This window comes from Lepisosteus platostomus, chromosome 5 (assembly GCF_059453375.1).
Source record: "Lepisosteus platostomus isolate fLepPlt1 chromosome 5, fLepPlt1.hap1, whole genome shotgun sequence".
Classification (NCBI taxonomy): domain Eukaryota; kingdom Metazoa; phylum Chordata; class Actinopteri; order Semionotiformes; family Lepisosteidae; genus Lepisosteus; species Lepisosteus platostomus.
This window is the reverse complement of record NC_142615.1, coordinates 22386291-22404422: the sequence shown is the minus strand read 5'-3', so window position 1 is coordinate 22404422 and position 18132 is coordinate 22386291. Positions and strand designations below refer to the sequence as shown.

Here is an 18132-nt window from a genome sequence, read left to right as displayed (position 1 = left end):
GTGAGGAGGAAGCGCCCCTAGGCGCTCGTAGTACCGTTGGGCATGCTGGGAGTGGTAGCCGGGGAGAGTCTGAGGGTCAGCACGATGACCAGCGGCTGACCCTACCTGCGTAAATAATGTCCTAGTATTTCCAGCGCCCTGTGTAGTCTTATAAGAGTATAGCGTGTTGTTAAGTAATTACCACCATAAAAATGTGTACGTGTTCCATCTCCTCATATGCGTGTATATTCTGTGTTTGGTTTTGTGTGGTTGTTAACGAATAAAGCTAGCGCTTGGTTTGTTAATCACGTCTCTACTGGTCTTTTGTTCTGAAAAGAACCTATAAATGCTACAATATATTCATTTATTACTGATTTCATTCATTGAACACGAATACAATAGAGGTACAGCCATTCACTATTTGACATGTCTGCACTGGTACAGAACCTAGCAATCAGAAAACAGATGAAACTGTCTTTAGAATTAGCATACAGTACTGAGGCCCCCATGACCAAATAAAGGCTAACCTCGATAATCAGCCTAAATAATGCAGACTACAGCAAAACGACTGACTTTGAAAATTGAATGAATGTCCGGAAGGAGAAGTGTAACCAGCTTGAAATGCTTCTCTGGACCTCTAACTAAAAGAAACCGGGAACCAGCAGTGGCATCGACTCCTTTCGAACTGGGATCCTATCCCAGCTCGTGGTGTCGTAACTCTTCCGTATCTGATATTGGACCAAGCACAAACGCGAACGCAGTCCCCCACTACCAGAAATTATGCAGTCGAGATTCCCACATTTGGGGAATTCGCAGGGGTCAGCACAGCCGGAGTGCAATGGCCGAGCCTCGCTCTGGGTGAACCGATTTCGATTTCGATTTTTAAGAACTTTTATTTCCTTTTCACAATAAAATACAGGGCATCACAAATGCTTTACATTAATAAACATACTTAAAACAGTATATATGATCACATCTTATTACATTTTGATGGTACCAGTTACATAGCAACAATTTCTTTTTTCTGAAGCAAATCACATTCTTTACTTAAACATGATAGTGTTTTTCACAGTTTCTTGAGATATTGACCTATGCCCTCTATTTCCCACAGATTTTCTGCTTCCTCCTTCCCTTCTCTCCACAGATCTCTGAGGTAATAGTTCTCTCGGGTGATGAACAGGGCCAGGCTACCTGCTGCCTTGACTGGGACCTCGATGCCTTTGAACAGCCCCATGTTCCTCACTCTCCACAGGGCGTCTTTCCCACTGTTCACCACGGCCCAGATCCTGTCAAACACGTCAGGAGGAAGTTTGACAGGAGAGATGCCGTATATGACGAAAGCAGCGGTCAGGGTAAATTGGGGCGAGAGAGCTTGCAACCAATCTTCAAACTGTGCCCAGAAGGCCTTAGCAAAAAAACAGGACCACAGGAGATGGGTCACAGTCTCCTCCTCGCCGCAGCCCACCCTAACGCAGCGAGGGCTGGGGGTGAGGCCTAAGAACTAAGAAAGTTCGTACCGGTAAGCACTGGTGGACGACACTCCAGGCTAAATCTGTGAATGTTGCACAGAAACTTAGAGGATGTGTGTTTCCACACCTTCCTTGTTTGGGCTGATGTTAAAATGCCCACAGAGGTCTGCCTATTGTTCTGGGGTGCAACGAAATCTTCCAGTTTTTGGACGCTGACATCTCGGAGGGGAATATGGCCAATTGGGTGAAATCTTAGAAAACTTTTAACTGTCCCATAAATTGCAGGGCATGTGTCAGAGAGTGGGACATCCAGCTTGGGTCTGACACCCCACACTCTGAACACCTCCCTACCTACCCAGAGCCTGGCACAATAAGTCCAGGTACGCGCTGCAGGTGCTGTTGCAAAGCCTCTCAGCACAGAGGCCAGGAAAATGCACAGCAGCTTCGTAGCAATATCTGGGACAGACTTCCCCCCTGAGGGTAGCGGCCTGTACATTATTTCCCTTCTGAGTCTTTCCTGCTTCCCACCCCATAGAAATTGAAACATCAATCTCCTCAGCACCGCCGCAACACGGTGTGGGATTGGGAAGGTAGAAGCCAGAAAATTCAAGACAGGCAAGAGCTCGGCTTTGATGACCAGCACCTTCCCTGTCATGGTGAGATCTCGGTCCTTCCATTGCATCAGTTTGTTGTTTAAGATTGGCAATTTGTTCTGCCAATTTACTGTTCCCATCTCTTCTCCAAAATACACCCCCAGGACCTTAATTCTCTTCTCTTGCAGCCTGAGATCATGTCCTTCTTTTGGCTCCCTCCAGTTCTGATAAAAAATCTCACTCTTAAATTTGTTAATTTTTGCAGAGGAAGCCAAAGAGAAACGATCACAGCACTGCAGAGCTCTGCTAATTGAGAAATTGTCAGAGAGGAGCAGGGTGACGTCATCCATGTATAGAGATGTCTTTACCGCTCCTCCCCCACTTCCAGGCTCTGGTATCCCATTAATGGCCTGATCCTGGTGCAAGGCACAGGCTAAGGGCTCCATAGCCAAAACGAATAACAAGGGGGATAATGGGCAGCCCTGCCTCACCCCTGAACAGACTTCAAAGGGGCGTGATCTATTGCCATTAACCATTACTCTGCTGTTGCTACCTGTGTACAGCAGGTTAATCCACTTTCTCATGATGGGGCCAAACTTCATGTGCTCAAGTACCGATGTAAAGTACTGCCGGTTTAGGCGGTCAAAGGCCTTTTCTAGGTTTACACCTAAAATGCACAGAGGGAGGGAGCGATCCTCTGAGTACAGACAGACATCCCTCAACAAGGCCAGGTTGTCGCTCATCAGGCGTCCTGCTATCCCACAAGTCTGTTCTTTCCCTACCAGTGAGGCCACTACATTTTGTAGGAGCAGGAAAAGGGCTTTGGACAGGATCTTAGTGTCCATGCCTAACAGGTTGAAGGGTCTCCAGTTCTTTATCTCATTCTTTGCTCCTTTCTTAAACAAGAGAGAGATAGTGCCTTCTCTTAAGGAGTCAGGCAGCAATTCTGTCTTATAGCTTTCCTCGAATAGGAGCAGTAGCAGGTCCTGAAGCAGATCCCAAAAGGTGCAGTAAAATTCTTTAGGGAGCCCGTCAGCACCCGGAGTTTTCCCCTTTTGTAAGCTCTCCATAGCCTGTCTCAGCATTTCTACTGTCAAATTCCTCTCAAGTACTTCCCTATCTTCTTCACTCAAAACGTTTTCTAGCTTTGATTTAAAAAAATGAATTTCTTCATCCTTTACCTCTGTAGAGCTGTACAGTCTTGAGTAGAAGGCCTCGGTGCAGGAGAGGATAGCACTCGGCTCTGTTCTCTCTCGTCCCTCCTCATCAACTACACTTTCCATGACAGACTTGGAGCCTACCACTTTCCTGAAAAAGAAGCGAGTACACTTCTCATTTTCTTCCAAGAACTGCACTCAGCTTCTTAACACCACTCCTCGACTACTTTCTTTCTCTATGCTCCGGATGTCCTTTTTTAAGAGGGTGATATCCTCGAGCACATCGAAGCCACTGTGCAGCATCGTGTAGAGACGCTGCAGCTGCCTTCCTTCCCTCAGCCATGAAAAAGGCCTTTGTCTTCACCTTCACCTCCTCCCACCACTCTGCTACTGACCCATACAGACACTGCAAGGACAGCCACTGTGATAGTTTCTCCTTGTAGCGGGATACTACCCCCTCGTTCTCTAGCAGCTTTGTGTTGAGTTTCCAGAGGCCTGGGCCAAAGACAGTCCTGCCCTTGAGTTCCACTCTACACCCTAAAGCCTGATGATCTGAGAAGAAGACAGGCTGAAGAGTGACCCCAACAACTTTCACTCTCTCTGACACAAAGCAATAGTCAATTCTGGAGCTGCTATTCCTCCCTGACCATGTATATCCTGCTGTTGTGGGATATATACATCTATATGTGAGAGTTTAAAGTCTTGAACTAAGTTTTGCAGGGCAAGTGAGCTGGAATCCAATTTTATCGGCCTTTTGGCTAAGATCAAGTTCAAGTGGCATACCCGCAGTTCTTGTCTTTCCAAAGTTCTAGAAGGCGATCGAAGATCGCCGTAGGTTGAGCCTAGGGGGTTAAGGCCAAGCAGCAGCTGAGCTGGGTGGGATCCGGTAGCAATGTTCTCCCTCTCTCTCTCTCCTCCTGCGCCTGCACCTAGCTGGGCTTTGCCCACAAGGACAAAGGCCAGGGCTCCCTCACTGCTCCTTTAGCAGCTAAACCCTCCTCTCCACAGGACCTTGCTCTCTCTCTTTCTCTCCTTTTTTCTTTTTTCTCCTTTCCAGATGGCAGATAAGAAGACACTGATCCGGTTCCACTGGACCAAGAAAACAGAGACGATGCCAACTGCGAAATCCTTTTTCATTACCTTCCTGAGAGGGATCCTGCAGTTGGTGGCCGGAGATCTCTACTGCCTGCAAGACAACAAGGCAGAGAGATACATGGAGGCCTACATGGCCACGGTTGCCTCATATGAAAAGGCAACGAAAATGATCAGAGAAAAAGGTAAGCACCCCCGTTTCTCTGATTTCAGGCCGGAGCCTATGAGGAAAACAAACCAGAGGACCATCACAGTCCTCACATACAACCCCTACGTACCAATGGAACTGGTAACAGCGTACCTAGGGAGGTATGTAACTGTGGTAGGCAAACCGACGGAGATCAGGGACAGTTGTGGCGTCTGGTACGGCAAACACCAGTACCGAGTCCTCCTGAAAGAGGACCTAGAGGGCGTCGACGGTTTCCAGCACCCCCCGGCCCACTTCAACATCGGAGCCGACAGGGGGTAGCTTTACTACCCCAGGATGCCGGATTTCTGCAAGAAGTGCAGACAGTCCAGCCACAAAGAGAACACGTGTGACATCGTCAGATGTCACAACTGTAACAAAGAGGGGCACCTGGCAAAAACCTGCCGGGCAGCCAAAAAGTGCGATGGATGCGGCGCCGAGGGACACCTCCTTCACTAATGCAAGGTAAGCAAACCTTCGTTTGCGCAGGTGGTGGAAGCCGACCGGCAGAAACCGGTCTCAAGACAAAGGGAGAGAGGTGAGAACAAAGAACCCGCACCTCCCCCGCAGAGAACCGAAACTGCCGAGGCCACACCCCCAGCCGCACCAGTGCCTCAAGATGGCCGCCAGGACGACGGACAAAATGGCTGACCGGAGGAAGGGCCCTGGATAACTCCCAGCAAGAAGGGAAAGAGGATCCACCTTCGTAAGGACAAAAGAAAAGAGTGGTAAGGGAGAACTGTTTCCTCTTCCTAGAGGAAACGGAACTTTCTTCCCCCGAGGCCCAGGAACAACTGGAGGAGGCAGCCCGGGAAATGGAAACCCTCCCCCCCGAGGCCCAAAGATGACAGGAAGTGACAGCCCAGGAAATGGAACCCCCCTCCCCCGAGTCCCACGGACAACAGGAGGAGGCAGCCCAGGAAGAGGTTACCCCCTCCCCCGAGGCCCAAGGACAACAGGAAAAGGCAGCCCAGGAAGTCGGAACCCCCTCCCCTGAGGCCCAGGAACAACAGGAAGAGGCAGCCCAGGAAGTGGAGCCCCCCTCCCCCAAGGCCCAGGAGCAACTGGAGGTCCCCGAAACTCCTGGAGAAAGGGAAGAAAAAAGCCTTCCCGAAGCGGTGGTGGAGAGTAGCCTCAAGGAAGACGAGGATTACTTTGAAGCCCCCCTGGAGCCGGGACTGATGGTAGGGCTGGACCTGTCCAGCATGTTTACCTTTCAGTCCCCAGCGAGACCTGGAGGGAGCCCAGCATATTCCCCCCAGGAACAAGAGGAGTTACATCTAGGCTAAACAGTGCCCAGATGTAGACTCCCAAGTTTTCCACTGTAAGCACAAAGAGAGGAGGTTCAACTTTCACTTGTTTAATCATGACTGTGAAACTTATCTTTCTAACAACTAACGTGAGAGGGCTAAGAGACCCGGTGAAAAGACGGGGAGTCTTTCATGATCTGGCCTCAAAGTCTTTCTCAGTTTGTTTCTTACAGGAGGTCCACCTGAAGGATGAAAGCGACAAGCTGACATTCAGCAGGGAATGGACGAAGGGAGAATCATGCTGGAGCGTAGGAGGGGTCCACTCTTCCAGAGTGGGAATCCTCCTCGGAAACCCAGAGATGACGCTGGTTTCCTCCTTCTCGGTGGTGCAGGGCCGGATCCTGGTCGTAGACATCGACTGGAGGGGGCAGAAGTTGAGAGCAATTAACGTCTATGCTCCAACGGAACCCTCTATCCGGAAGGAAGTGTTTGCTGACCTGGCCAGCTGCTGCACCACCAACAGACAGGTGGTGCTTGGCGGGGACTTCAACGTCGACCGGGAGAAGGGGAGCGACGCTAGCTCAGCAGAGCTGGAGTCGCTACTCAAGCAGTTCTCCCTGGTAGACAGTTTCAGACGGTGCCGCCCTAACGACGGGAAAAACTCCCGGGGAGTGTGCAGCCGCCTGGACTACATCTTTCTGCACACGACCTGCTCCCTGGAGTCGGCGACAGTGTCCCCGGAGTGGTATTCCGACCATGAGTGCGTGACAATGGTGGCTAACACCAACCTGCCGGCATTCGGTCGTCGGTACTGGAAGCTGAACCGGGAGATATTGGAGGAAGACGACTTCAGGGCACTGTTCAGTAAAGACTACGCAAGCTGGGTCGACATGAAGGATGGCTACAGCTCCGTGGTGGAATGGTGGGAGTTCATGAAGGATAGGACCCGAACGCTGGCGCAGACGTACTGCAGACGGAAGGCGGCCAGGGAGAGGAAGGAAGCTGCGCAACTCCCGAAACAACTAGAGGAGGAGTACAGCTTGGCTAACAGGGGAGGAGCCTTCAATTCAGCCTGGGCATGGGACCTGAAGGAAAGGATCCGCAAGCTGCACACCAAGAAAGCCAAGGCTTTCCTGGTCAAGGCACAAAGGGAGCATTATGAAAATAATAAAACCTGTTCCTCTTATTTCTTCAATCAGGTCCGAGAAGCCCAGAAAAAGAGGGTGATCTACAGCCTGAGACGGGGAGATGGAGAGGAAGTGCTGGACGAGAGTGACAAGGTAGAAGCGACCACCACTTTCTACAAGGAGCTCTTTTCAGAAAAGCAGACAGAGGTGGAGGCAGGTGATGCTTTTCTGGAGGGGCTGAAGGCACGAGTACCAGAGGAGGTGAGGGAGGACTTGGAGGGTCCAATCACGGCCGAGGAGCTGAAGGCTGCGCTCTTGTCCATGGAGAATGGCAAGGTGCCGGGGCCGGATGGACTCCCCAAGGAATTCTACACCTGCTTCTGGGACACCCTGGCGGCAGATCTGGTGGAAGTGGTGCAGGAGATCTTCCGCGGGGGAAACTCGGAGACACCATGAGGAAGGGCGTCATCTCCCTGCTCTTTAAGGGAGGAGATGCCGACGACCTCAAAAACTGGAGGCCGATCACAATGCTCTGCATGGACGTAAAGATCCTGTCCAAGCTTCTGACCACCAGACTGAGAACCCCTCTTCCCAACATCATCCACAGCGACCAGACGTGTGGGGTAGAAGGGCGATCCGTCAGCTGGAACCTCCAGCTGACCAGAGACACCAGCGCCTGGGGCGAGGACCGGAATATGCCCATGACTGGACCAGGAGAAAGCCTTCGACAGAGTGAACCATAGCTATCTGTTTAGGGTGCTGGAACGCTTCGGTTTCGGAGAGAGTTTCAGCCACTGGATTAATATACTGTACTCTGACATAGGCAGCAGAGTCAACGTGAACGGAAACCTGGGGGATTTCATTCCCCAGGAATAAGGAGTATGACAAGGCTGCCCCCTTTCACCCCTTCTCTATGTTCTTTTCACAGAGCCCCTAGCAGAGGTGGTGAGACAGGACCCTGTCATCAACCGCCTGGAGATACCGGGAGGCGCGGGGGAAACCCTGAAGATCTCCCAGTACGCTGACGACACGACGCTGTTCCTGAGGTTGGACAGGGGACTAAGGAGGGCCCTGCAGGTCATGGAGCAATACTCCAGAGCCTTGGGGTCGAAGCTCAACCGCCGAAAGAGCAAACTGAAGTTCTCCGGGCCCTGAAAGCACAGGACGACGGAGCCAGAGGGTCTCGAGCTCTGCACGGAGCCTCTCAAAATACTGGGGGTTTCCTTCCAGAGCTAGGACAACGAGACCATCAACTGGACCGAGAGGATCGCCAAGGTGAATGCGATGCTGGGTCTGCGGTGTACCCGCTGCTGGCCAGACTCAGACGAGAGCTGCAAGGGATGATCTTTGGCTTCGTCTGGGGCGGCAAGTACGAGTACATCACGAGAAACCGGATGTGTCAGCCGGTCGAGGAAAGGGGTCGAGATGTCCCACATTTCCCCCTGAAACTCGACTGCATCTTCTACTGCAACCTCTGTCGGGCGCAGCGGGAGCCCATCGGCCACAAGTACGAGTACTTTGTTAGGCTGTGGCTCTCCGTCCCAATGAGGCACTTGGTCCAGTGGTCAAACACTGGGCCCAAGGCAGAAGGCGACCGGAGTTCTACATCCGCGCTGTCAAGTGGAGCAGGAGGTACGAGGCCACGAGACAGCCAGAGATCTGCACCAACCACAGAGACTTGTACAAAGACAAGTCTGGGAAAGGACGCAGCCCAAAGAACTTGACAACCAACTGAAGGACCTCAACTGGATGGCTGTACACAAGAGACTGGCTACCAGAAAGGTCCTCTACAGACACTCGATCTCCAGGAATCCGCATTGCCCCCGGGACACGTGTTTTGTCGAGGAGACTCAGGAGCACGTGTTCTGGAGCTGCCTCTTCGCCAAGGCGGTGTGGGGCAGAATGGACAACATTATGCAACTCCTGGGAACGGATGCAGTGCTCAGTTACCAGTACATTCTGCTGGGGGCTGGCACCCACCGGACTGGACAAGGGGACACAGGACCTGCGGGGGCTGCTGCTGTCCCTCACAAAACAAGGACTGTGGAAGGCGAGGAACACTCTCATCCGGCACAACATAAAGTGGGGGGCGAGGGAGCTGGAAGAGAGGATCCTGGCGGACCTCAGGAGGAGGACGAAGCACCACGTCACCAAATGGGGTTTCCCCACGGCGAGGGAGCGCTGGAAAAGACTTTGGGCCCTATACAGGGATTAAAGGACAATAGCAAGTGGTAGGTTTGGAGGGACTCTCTTAATTGCGCAAATCCGCCCCCACTTGCAAAGATTGATAACGAACAATCAATCTCCGTTCCGCTGTTGTTTTTTATTACATGGAGTGCTAATATGTGTGAGATGTTCCTTTTGAGATGTGTTTTTTGCAGAATAAAGTATAATTTGTAGAACAAAAAAAATCTTATGACAAGGTTTACAAGTTATCTGTTGAACTACATTCTAATAGGTGTGGTCACATTCCAGGTCATTTGTTTACGTTTTTGTTTCTGGAGCAACTGTTAGATGAAATGTGCTAATATGTAACCTAACTCCAGTGTGAATAACTAGAAGAGGGGAGCAGCTCCATTCCAGACCAAGGGAGCTTTGAGATTGGCTGGGCCAGATCTCTCATTTGCATATCTGATTTGGAAATATAACACTAAACCCCCTTCTTGCATGGATTTAACTTGCACCCAAGAGTCCCCTACTGTGTATTGCTACTTATTTTTTTATGATAAGTGGTGATTACCAGTTGACAGGTTTTATTTGTTGAATTATAAATGGTTTTGTATTATCATCCTGAATGGCCTGTACTCAAGGTTTGGTAGGGTATGTGTTTTCATTTCAATTCTGTATTAATATTAATATTTCTCATACAACATAAATAGGGTCTTTTATGAATAAAAAGATCTTCTACTTGGAAATCTTAATAAAGCTGTGTGCTTCCATACACTCAAGCAGTTTTGATTCCTAATATTTGACCTTAGGTGTGGGAACGGGTCTTTTTTGCCATTTGATTTCCAATTGATCAGCACAGTATAGAAAATAGACCCATAAAGCAACCTCAGCAGTGACAAATGTGCGAAAAGTGATCACTTGTTTTCGCCTGCTTTCAAACTGAAACCCTTTGGTGTGTTAAGAGAATGTGATAACCACTACACTGCGCAAGGTGGGAATGGGTGACTTGCAGAGAGTGTTGAACTTCGAGAAAGGACTTCTCTCAGGAATATATTTCCACATTCTGAAGAGGAGATTTTCTCCATTTCTGTAGTCTGACTTCCTCTTTTGCTAGAGAGCTGTAGAATGTGGAGTCACCTTTCCAGCTCTGGGAACAGTGTGTAGATAACAGGTTTGTTACTGCCGGATGAGCACAGTAAATTAATACAGCAGAATGAACACACTGTGAGTATTTGAAGGGAATTAACAATCTTTTACGTCTCGCCATGTTCAATGCTGCTGTCATTTCTGTAATATTGTGATTATCACGTTCATCACACATGCACAAGATCCCCTGTTTGAAATTGGGCAGAAACAGGTGTCTTTTTATCTTCTCACATTTTGCACTCCTGCAAGTGTTTTATGGATCTTGTTTTGTCTTATTGCAAGAATTCGAATTTCCTGTGTCATTCATCACATCACATCACATCAAACAGCCAGCAGATCATGTCACCTTTCAGATAGTCATTCTTCTGCTTCCTAAATTTCCTAGAGACAGGTCTTTTCAGCAGAACTGACAAACGTGGCAAAGCAACCTGATAAGACCAGGTCCTAGAAGTCACTACTCACTCAGTTACTACTGCCGAAATGCAAGCCCTTCCTCCAGCCTGAAGAAGTTGATCCTACATTACTCATGAAGAAGATGTACAGTGCCTTGAGAAAGTATTCGGCCCCCTTGAACTTTTCAACCTTTTGCCACATTTCAGGCTTCAAACATAAAGATATAAATTTTTTATTTTATGTGAAGAATCACCAACAAGTGGGACACAATTGTGAAGTGGAACGAAATCTATTGGATTTTTGAAAATTTTTTAACTAATAAAAAAATGAAAAGTGGGGCATGCAAAATTATTCGGCCCCCTTGCGTTAATACTTTGTAGAGCCACCTTTTGCTGCGATTACAGCTGCAAGTCGCTTGGGGTATGTCTCTATCAGTTTTGCACATCGAGAGACTGAAATTCTTGCCCATTCTTCCTTGCAAAACAGCTCGAGCTCAGTGAGGTTGGATGGAGAGCGTTTGTGAACAGCAGTTTTCAGCTCTTTCCACAGATTCTCGATTGGATTCAGGTCTGGACTTTGACTTGGCCATTCAAACACCTGGATACGTTTATTTGTGAACCATTCCTTTGTAGATTTTGCTGTATGTTTGGGATCATTGTCTTGTTGGAAGATAAATCTCCGTCCCAGTTTCAGGTCTTTTGCAGACTCCAACAGGTTTTCATCCAGAATGGTCCTGTATTTGGCTGCATCCATCTTCCCCTCAATTTTAACCATCTTCCCTGTCCCTGCTGAAGAAAAGCAGGCCCAAACCATGATGCTGCCACCACCATGTTTGACAGTGGGGATGGTGTGTTGAGGGTGATGAGCTGTGTTGCTTTTACGCCAAACATATCGTTTTGCATTGTGGCCAAAAAGTTCGATTTTGGTTTCATCTGACCAGAGCACCTTCTTCCACATGTTTGGGGTGTCTCCCAGGTGGCTTGTGGCAAACTTTAGACGAGACTTTTTATGGATATCTTTGAGAAATGGCTTTCTTCTTGCCACTCTTCCATAAAGGCCAGATTTGTGCAGTGTAAGACTGATTGTTGTCCTATGGACAGACTCTCCCACCTCAGCTGTAGTTCTCTGCAGTTCATCCAGAGTGATCATGGGCCTCTTGGCTGCATCTCTGATCAGTCTTCTCCTTGTCTGAGCTGAAAGTTTAGAGGGACGGCCAGGTCTTGGTAGATTTGCAGTGGTCTGATACTCCTTCCATTTCAAGATGATCGCTTGCACAGTGCTCCTTGGGATGTTTGAAGCTTGGGAAATCTTTTTGTATCCAAATCCGGCTTTAAACTTCTCCACAACAGTATTACGGACCTGCCTGGTGTGTTCCTTGGTCTTCATGATGCTCTCTGCGCTTTCAACAGAACCTTGAGACTATCACAGAGCAGGTGCATTTATACAGAGACTTGATTACACACAGGTGGATTCTAATTATCACCATCAGTCATTTAGGACAACATTGGATCATTCAGAGATCCTCGCTGAACTTTTGGAGTGAGTTTGCTGCACTGAAAGTAAAGGGGCCGAATAATTTTGCACGCCCCACTTTTCATTTTTTTATTAGTTAAAAAAGTTTCAAAAATCCAATAGATTTCGTTCCACTTCACAATTGTGTCCCACTTGTTGGTGATTCTTCACATAAAATAAAAAAATTATATCTTTATGTTTGAAGCCTGAAATGTGGCAAAAGGTTGAAAAGTTCAAGGGGGCCGAATACTTTCGCAAGGCACTGTATCTACCAAACCTCAGAGAGCTGAGCTGGATCAATCCCCTTCTGAATGACGTTGCAGTAACACTCTACCACTCCTCTTCGTGCACTCATGCTGGAACTTTGGGAGGCTACTGCAGACAGCAGAGCTTGGATCGTACACAGAGGTTGAAATAGCTCAGCTGAGAAAGCCTTAGACTGATGCTCTAAAGGTCCCTGGTTCAATCTGGGGTTTTGGCATTTTGTTTCGTTGCGCCATTTGTTCCTCTCTGCAATGCCCTGTGTCCAAAGTCACACTTCCCTTTCTCAGCCTGAATCCCAAACTAGAGTCTTTGTGTCCTTGAGTCCCTCTTTTACCGACACTGATGAAGTACAGAAATAACTTAACATGTTTTGCACTCCTTATGGTGTTTTATGGTGGGACCTGTATTTCTCTATGAATTTCCTTAGTGACAGCCCATTTGTTTTCAATATATTTCTGGTGACATTATTAGATCGGTCTCCCCTGGTGGCTTATTTTCATATCCCACTTCTGACAATGACTTTTCTTATGTCACTTTGATGGGAGTACAATTGGAAAAAAAAACTAAAATGTGTGTAGTTGTTTCCACATCAAACCTGTCTTCTATTTTATACAGTATTCCACAGGAGTGAATCAATTCCTTGTTTAATTTTGCAAATGACCCTGCTGTCAAAAAAACTAAATTCCCATGTAGCCAAGGAGTTGCTGAAAAGCAACTTCACTTTGATGTTTTGTGTTGTTATAACTAATTCATCTCCTTTTTAAAAAATAGATTTCTGTAGAAGAAAGGTGTCTCACACTACAGTTTAAATTGTAAACAGGTCATAGAAAAAGCTCCTTAGCTCCTGTATGACAGGCAGGGATTCTCACCATGGTTAAATTGCAACAGTAATAATATTGACAACATTAATAAATGCATATATAATTGAAATTGAAAACATATCTAACACAGCATCTTTTCTGGTTATATACCACAATGCATTGCTGATATTTGTTGTTTGCCATTTAGGTTAAATACTGTCATGTTTTTCTCAGCAATCGTCTTTTGATGTGTAAGTATAAATAATGATAATACTATTTGAATACATACAGGTCTTAATATTATTTTGATTAAAAATAGTACGTTAATAAGCAATAAATGATATATAATATAGTGTGAAGGTGAAGATCACACAAAATCAACTACAAATGTGGGAATTTTACATTTTTAGGATTATAAATTGCAAGTAGCACATTAGCAACACTACAGTAATGCTAATATAACAATAGTGTTAAAAACTCCTGACCTAATTCCTTACAAATGCTGATACAAAATGTGAATGATTTCAGAGTTTCGGGTATTGGGTCTCGTGATAGAGATCAGAGATGAACTGAGGCATGTGGGAAAGTGTACAGAACTGGTGAACTCACAATTCTACTTCAAGAGGCTGAGCACAATGGAAGAGTCCTGTACACACAAGTGAGTCCTTGACAACATGGACAATCAAAACCTACTGGTTTGATATTATATTCTCTCTGTGGTGTAGAAAATATTCACTACTAGTATTCTAGGTTACAGATAGGTCATTATGTGACAGCTTACATCTGATTAATAGGATCCATCTCTGGCATACATTCTTATTTTTTGTTTATAATGTATAATCTTGCTAATTTTTTAATGCCAAAATAAAGTGTTTTATAAAAAGCTTCATGTTCTAAGAAATTACTACAACTTTTGAACTTTGAAATATGGCCACTTTGTATTCTAGGACTTAGCAAATACTGCAGAAAAGTGGAGTTAAAATGTGAAAATGTGTAATGGGTATGTCTGATTAGTTGATTAGTGAAGATCCAGTAGTAAAAATAGCTTCTAATATTATTTCTAATATAATATTATTTCCAGATAAACCAACTTTGGAGAGTAGGCAACAGTGATTTCAAAGAAAGTGTGTTCACAGTGTTGTTAAGGTATTGCTTATAGAATTTTTAAATATTTTTACATTACATTTTTACTTTGATCAAGTTAAAATATCCACAAACTTTAGCTTAAAGATACCTTGTTAACCACTGAATTTGCAAGGTGTAAAACTGCTAAATTGTCTTTTAAAATATAAGGATTACAGTAGTACATTTGATACTAAATATTTGAGTAAATAAACGTTGAGTGAAAACTCGCTTGAGAAATGTCTAAGCTCAGGCATAATTTGGTTTTCAGACTTAAGACAAATTAACTGATGATGGAATTCAACTTCGCTGGCACAAACCAGAAAGATCAAAGACAAAAGAGGTGCCTGGGAGACACAAATCTTTTTAGAGCAATTAAAGGTACTCTTATTCTATGTTGTACTTTCAAACTTTGGGTACTCTTTAATTAGGACAGACTTTATTGCTCAATTACTATGATGCAAGCTAAACTTAATACACTGATTAAGCTTTGATCTTAGTAAAGCTTAATGGTTCTTTTTTGAGATTATATTCAAGAAGAGATTAATCATCATTTGTTGATCATTTGTTCATTTGTTGGAGAACTTGACAATCTTTGACAATTATTATTAAATTAGCATTATACAAATGTGCGTTTAATATGTACCTTAATTGTAATATATATAAACACAATTGGTTTGATATGGATGTTCATTTGAAGGATTTGAGGAAACTATCAAGGATCGCAGAACAACCAAAGATACATTTGGGCATCTGCTATTGGTAAAGATGAAAGAGTACCGTAAGTGTGAAGCTTGCATACACACGAGAGAAAAAATCAGTTTAAATGCACTTCATTAAACTGATGGTGTGCTTATCAATCGTGCATAAAAAATACATAGCAGAGGATGGTTTCGATCCATCGACCTCTGGGTTATGGGCCCAGCACGCTTCCGCTGCGCCACTCTGCTGACAGCTGTCATAGTGTGATTCAACACAACTGCTCTATCTTTGCTTTCTAAAAGTGCGCCCGAGATGAAAAGTTTCAACGGCAAACGCAGACGTCACTTTGAGCACTTGGTCTTTTATAGTACGAATCATCACACGCTGCTCTACATGGGCGTGTCTTCAATATCGTTGAGAACCAAACCTTCTGCTTTCCGAGGCAACTGATTCTTTCGTCGTTAATTCCCAAATCTTCAATGAGAATCAGTGAAACTAAAACCAAACACATGTACACACTCGCGTCCTAGCCTGAAAGAAAAATGATGGAAGCATTTGAGGAATAACAAGAATAGTCTGAACAGCTCCAGTCTATCAACTGCTCTACAAAGTGATCGCTACTTCCACACCCAGTTTATAACACTGAAAATGATTCAGGAAGCACAGCAAAGTTCTAAAAGCAGTGGTTGAAAAGCGTCTAGATACATAAAATGACAATTTCTCAAAAGTAAAATCTTCAGCTTTTAAATATTGTCATCCATATATTTTCGTTTTTCTCTTTTTTAGATAACACGCTTTCGAGAAATAGACTGTCTTGTAATGAAGGCTGCATTAGAAAATGTGTATCTACATTAAAATCGGGTTTATGACTTTTGCGTTATTCAGCTTTCTTAGCGCTTGGGTCTCGATTCAGATATTGTAATGAAAGCAACAGGGGAGTAAGTTTTCCTTTTCTAAATCAAAGGTGATCTGCTCACAAGGAAGTATAAAAACTTCAGCGTTTACTTTTTGAAGACCGCAAATTGTCGAAACACTATTGCTTCATAAGCTAATAAGTAAGGTTTCTGAGCACGCATTGTATTACTAATGCTGTTATTAATAAAAAAAAGCTTAAATTCACATAATGGAATTTGGACGGCTCAAAGTAGTCTATTCTTTGTACAACTTTACTTGCCCGCTGAGTAGAGTTTAAAGCAACTGCAGCAGAAGTAGCAGTAATAGCAACAACGTGGTTAGAGTGTCACAATACACTCTGTGAAATTATTGCGGCTTCAGATCGTTTTGTTCTGTTGAAGCTGCCTACAGGGTCTGAATTGCTGACAATGGCTGTGATCTTTTTTCAGGTTTCATGAAATTCTTCACATATTTGAAATATTTAATTCGGGTTCGCCTAATACACGGTGCAAACCGTACCTGCGGCAGAATGCTGTTGCACATGAAGCTGTTTTGTTTATCGGTTGTAAGGATTTAGGAGCGTACTACAAATCGAGCAAGCGAAAAGAAAATTAAACAGGAGTCACTTTTTGGATTGCTAATTCATTGTGCTCTGCTCGTCTAGGTTCAAATCCCATCCTTGTCATGGTTAAGGCCTGAGACGTGTGTGTTTTTCCTAAACAGTGTTTGCATTCGTTTCCTCTTTTACTACTGTACTGGAGCAGTAATATGTCTAACATGGTAACACAGGCTGACAGACGGAACATGTGGCCACAAGCTGCAGTATATTTGGTTTGAGGGCAGCAATAACTTTCCTGTGGAGACAGGTGCGCCGGAATTAATACAGCTCTTTCGAGCGGAAAGAGTAACAAGAATTGACTTAAACTTACCAGTTATGTTCAATAGCTAAAAACACAAAACCAACCTCTTCAGTGGTTGAATCTAAATAACAGAAGCCAATGCTGCCATCAAGGAAAAAAAAATCCTGAGTTATGTAGTTTTGAGACTAAATATCTGACTTTCAGTTTGAAGCGGTACAATGGATTCCAGGTCACATCCTGATTCAGGATATATATGAGTGTTCTAATGGTTAAAACTGTGTTTACATGAGGTACAAGCAGTAACATTTTCATTGCGAGAAGAAAGTCAGTCCGTGCGCATTTCTCAGCGTGCACATTGTCAGGAACACTAAACCCACAGTGCCAGCAAACCTTTCGATAGCCTGTAGGTACTGCCATTGCAAATGTAATAGGTTGTTCATACACACATATGATACAGTTACTATCTCGTAATTAGGAGATAATTTGGTATTTCTTATTTACGATAACTGAGGATTTTTTTTCCTTGGTGGCAACAATACGCTTTTGCTAAACAGTAAATCATAGACTCTGCTTTCAAAATAGCTGCACCAGGCATTCGGATACAGAAAAACACAGGGATTTAAAATTCAGGAATATGAATGGCCAGTTGCTTACAGCTAGGGTTTTTACGTTTTCTTATTTAGCGATTTGTGTATCAATCTTTTAACAATTCATTAAAATGCTAACAATATGTAAAATCAAAAGAATAGCACCGTTAAATGCTGGGGAGACAGGTAGTTTTTTTTTTCAATCAGATGCCAATCTCTAATGCTGTGTGTGAGAGCTTACTGTACGTACCTTTTCTTTTCTCACATTTTCTGACAACTATTCCAAAGGGGCACCCTGTCAGCTCCTAAAACTTTTTAAAAGTCTGCCTGCATGTTTGATTATTGTCGTTTTATTTAGAAAAAGTTCAATATTGATCATAACTAAAGAAAATTAGGATCACGAATAAAAAAGGGCTGAAGATGCGAGTTGCTCTTGAATCAGAGCTGGGCGACACGGGCTTCTGTTCTGATATGATTGTACGAGAAGCAGGAGGAATCTCTTCTCTCCTATGGAGGATGAGCTGAATCAGGAGTGAGACATTTCGTATGCTCGTGCATATGTTATACGCATGACCTACATCGTAAAACTAAATTAAAAACTAACATTAAGTTGTCAAAGACATTCATTTATATACAAACAAGAGACAGACATAGTAATGATTCTACATTAACTTGTCCTGCACTGATCAGACTAATTGAAATGTATGAAAGCCCGTTTCCGCCAGGGAGTTACAAAAAAACGCGCTATGGTATCGCAGAATTCCGACTAAGTAACTCAGAATTGCGACTTAGTAACTCACAACTCCGACTTTATATCTCACATTTGCAA

At 44.9% G+C, this 18132-nt stretch overlaps 1 non-coding gene and 1 pseudogene across 1 annotated transcript; both read right to left on the bottom strand.

Moving 5' to 3' along the window:
• Positions 1–719: 719 nt before the first annotated feature.
• Positions 720–895, bottom strand: LOC148664983 (U1 spliceosomal RNA; annotated as a pseudogene).
• A 14243-nt stretch (positions 896–15138) lies between these two features.
• trnam-cau (transfer RNA methionine (anticodon CAU)) lies at positions 15139–15210 on the bottom strand. Its single transcript has one exon. It is a non-coding gene; the product is annotated as a tRNA-Met (tRNA).
• Positions 15211–18132: the final 2922 nt, after the last annotated feature.